We start from the raw sequence: 4297 nt of genomic DNA on the forward strand, positions 1-4297 counted from the left end.
GGGAGGGGTCGCGGGGGTTTGGGTTTCGTCTCACCCACGATTGGCTGAAGGCAGCACGGGGGACACACCTGTGAGCGCCAGAGGCTAAGGACATTGGCTGCAACCTGAAATTACACCTGTGGGGGAAAATGGGAGGGGGGGGGGGGGGGGGGGGGGTCAGGCTACATGTAAACCAAGCCCTTTACAAATTCAGCCTCTGTGTGCTTGAGGAGCTTAACCGCCTAACACCACCGACGAGAGCTCCTGGAAAAAAACAAGTTCTGCTCAGGCAGCAGGAAGATAGCTGACGTGCTTCAAACTGGTTGGTTTTGTTCCGGGGTTTGTCTACGGCTGCATCTACCTGAAAGGGACGGCTCTTTTTTTCCTCCCTCCTAACCACCACTCCAGAGGTCGACTGTCCTTCAGCAGGAGCAGGAAAGAGGAAGACTAGCCAACGGGGCGTCAAGAGCCCTCATACAATGATGCCTCTTGTCTTGGGTTTATGGCTCGGCGACCACACCTGGGAAAGACGGGGTAAAGTCACAAACGTGATCCCTTCTTTGTCTTCATTCTCCATCTTTTAAGACTTGTGAGCTGTCGTCATTACCCGTCTCTCAGCGACGGCATAGTTAAAACTTTAAGGACGTTTGTTCGTCGGCTAAGATCAGGAAATGTGCAGTCGAGCAAAATTAGATCATTGTGCGAAGCCCCCCGGCGATTGTGTGCTGATCTAGGAGGGTATAGGTAGTTTCGATGGGAAGCGAAAATAACGTGTATCGAATTCCAGCTCCATTTAACCAGAGAGAAAGAAGAGGAAACAATAGAAGCCAACGCTCATTCCTAAACTGGATAGACCAGTTGGGGCAGGTAAAGGCAAACTGCCAGACTTGTCAAAGGATATGAAGACAGAGGCTGACTCCGTCTTTTAGAGCGTTAAAATGTGCTTTACAAGGAGACGTCCAGCAAATGACGGTATGAAACCGCTTTACAATTTAATACTTGATTAGTTTAACAAACATTATTGTTAAGTGATAATTATATGAGTGCAGAACTCATTCAGAAACTTTTCTTTAAAAACCTGTTGAGCTGTAAAGCCTCGGTTATCTCTTCAGATATTATCTAGAGTTTTCATTCAGCCTCTTACTTCTTTTCGTTTTTTAAACATAGAGATGTGATTGAACAATGGTCGTTTTGTTCACTTCTAGAATGGGGGGAAAAAAAAGGACGTCTATTACGAAGTGGATGTGTGTCGAACATAAAATGTCTGCTCATCTGTTTTCCTTGCCTCTGAGGTTTTGCTGCAGACAGACAGACAGACAGACAGCAGTGTCGGACTTATCAGAGCAGAGAATTTCCACTAGATAGACGCAGGTATCGGTGACTGAAGTTTTCTAGGGTCTAGATATTTTTAAGCAGACGAGGACTGTTGCAGTCTGGGAAGAAGAAGAAGAAGCAGCAGGGGGGAAAATGGAGGGAAAATGTCGACCACATACTGTACAGCGGCGGCTACTGAGCGAGGTGGAAGGTTGTGATTGGTGGAAAGAGAAACATTTGTTCATTTCTTTCATAAACCTTGAATAGCTGCAGGTCACATGAGCGCCAGTCGCCCTGCCGGTGTGCACGGCAACAGGGCGGGAAGGGCAGAGCAGGATTTTGACCGAAAGCGAGGTTTAATGAGACGAAATGGTGGACTGATCTAATGTTTGTTCGTGTTTGAGTGGCAGGTCTGAAATGAAAGGGAAGTGAAGCTCTTATCACCTTCACGGGGTGAGAGGTGAAGCTAAAGCTGCAGTTTGATTCAGCTGATAGGGCGAGTGACACCGCTGCATTATGGGCCATTTGTAAAAGTTAATGCTGAGCTAATGTTTGAAGAACGCTGTTTACTTTTCTTCATTAAGGAGCCATGATGATGAGATGAGGAAATAGGGTTTAAGATATTTTATTTTTATAGTTTTAAATAAAAAAAACAATAATTTCCTTTTTTTTTCAATTTTTTTAATTTCTTACAGATTCTTTTTTTTTTTTTTTTTTTTTTTTATTAATTAATTAATTAATTACATTTATTTTTAAGATCAGACCAGAAATGCGAAAGGAACCTGCCAGTAAGGAGGATTAGTGGACAGGTACTTTTTTTTTTTTTTTTAAATTTGAGCAGGAAAGGAAAAGTACAAACCCCCTTTGATAATCAAATCTGTTGAATATTTTAGTCCTTCACCTGAAATATTCAAAACAGAGGGGGAGGAGCAACTAGCTCTATAATTATATATGTAAATAATATGTTTAAGTATACATTTAACAAGTAGCTGCAGCAGCCCATGGGTGATAAGCAGTAGTATCACGAGCTACCTGCTGCTGCTGCTGCTCAGTCGACTGAAGGCCCAGTTAGGTGGCGCTGCGATAACCGCCCGAGTTAAATAAGGTTTTGGGTTTCCCCCCCCGCCATTGTTTCCTCACAAAGACAGCGACTATTGATTAAGGGCCAGGCCAGTTTACCTATCGGGTTGTGCACTTCGCAGCGGAGTCACATTCCAGCACAGAGGGCAGAGTTACCTGATCACGCCTCACTTTGAACAGGCAGAAAAGCGTGGGCCAGCCGCGAGTGGTTGAGACTCCCACCTGCTCAGACTACCATGTACAACAATGGGGGAAAAAACTCTGCAGTGCATAGCCTAACCTTGACCAGGAGCAGAGGAGGAAGTATTTGGACAATTTGAGGGGAAGTTTGTTGGACGCAGGGGTTGGTTAGACATTTCGAAAAAAGGTAACACAGGACGTGCTTCTCCTTTGATCAGGTACTGTTATTTTCACAGCTCGTTTCCACCAGCTACAATTTTCTGGGCTAATCTTTTTTCACTCTTTCTTTTCTCTCTCTCTCCCTCTTGTCTTCCTCAGAGGGCCCGCAGCACTGGTTTATAATGCTGATGATTAACTAAATAGAGTCTGGGAGAGCAGGTCTGCTTGGCTTTCTCATTTCATGGGGGCCTGACTGACCGGGAGGAAGACGGAGCATTCTCAGGCAGCGGGCTGGAAATTCAAGATCTTTTTTTTTTCTCTTTTCTTTTCTTCAGCCCCCTCCCTCCAAAATATACTCACTTTACTTTGGTTTTGTTGCATTCTTTCCTTGGGGGTACCTTTCATGACGGTAAGGTTACAGGTGCATTCTCCATTTTCCTTCTCCACCTTCTCTCCCTGAACTTTTCCCTCCCTTACACTCGCTTTTCTTTCTCTCTCCTTCTCCCCCCCTCCACCCCCCCACCCCCTCTCTCCTGTGCTCTACTTTTGCATTGCTTGCAGGATGACTGGAAACCTGTTCTTCTTACTGAACACAATAATGTCTCACCTTTTCATTTGAGATTCAGTATTTTAAAGAAGAGAGAGGGTTGATTGTCACTAGTTTTAAACATTAAGACGGGAACAAAAATCTGCACTTAACAATCAAATCTTTGTTGAAAGAAAAGGGGAACTCTCCACTGTTAACCTACATGTTATTTAATTAAATGTTTTGTATATTGAAAGCGACGGTGAAATATAGTAAAATGGCTGTGTAGGGATCACTGGATGGATGAATGGATTAAAAAAACTCCCTTAATGTTTAAGTTAGAAAACAATAATGTACATTAAAGCGTCAGTTCGCAGGGTGTGAGGATTTCACGCGGTGTACCTGTGAATGATCCATGTTATTCAGTAAACGAAGGGCTGTTTCAAGTGACCTTCTGCACACACAGCGTCAGGCTCAGGTCGGGCTGAGCAGCATTCCTTCAGCCTTTCATCACTCAGCAAACACAAAGACAACGGCCTGAGAGGTCCACCAACGGAAAACAGAAAAAGGAAAAACTTGGCTTTTTCCTTTTCTTCCATTCCGCGAAAAAAACATCTGTCGAAACGGACCTGACAGCGCTGCTTTATTAGAGCCAGGAGCGGCGTGTTGCAACATATTTAAAAAAAAAAAAAAAACGAAACACACACAGTTACCCATCTGCCGGGATTCAGTACAGTGTGGGACAAAAACACAAAAACAGCTCCCTGAGGCTGGCTCGCTTTTTGACTTGGTGGCTTTGGAGTACGTGTGTGTGTGTGTTCGTGTGTGTGTGTGTGTGTGTGTGTTTGTTTGAAATCGGTAACTGCCGTGTATTGTGTGAAAAGCAGCAACCCTCCCAACCTTGCCGTGCCATAGATTTAGACTAGTTGGAACAGGTTTGGGCAATCATTAACAACTACTGTGGCCCAGTCTTCTGTGACAGCAAGTTTAAGCTAAAATCCCACAATAAGGGCTCAGCAGTTATACCATGGAGAGGTGGTCTCCAAATATGGACTTTAC

This window comes from Seriola lalandi, unplaced genomic scaffold (genome assembly GCF_002814215.2).
Source record: "Seriola lalandi dorsalis isolate HSWRI2012SDOR001 ecotype SW California unplaced genomic scaffold, Sedor1 jcf7180002052119, whole genome shotgun sequence".
Classification (NCBI taxonomy): domain Eukaryota; kingdom Metazoa; phylum Chordata; class Actinopteri; order Carangiformes; family Carangidae; genus Seriola; species Seriola lalandi.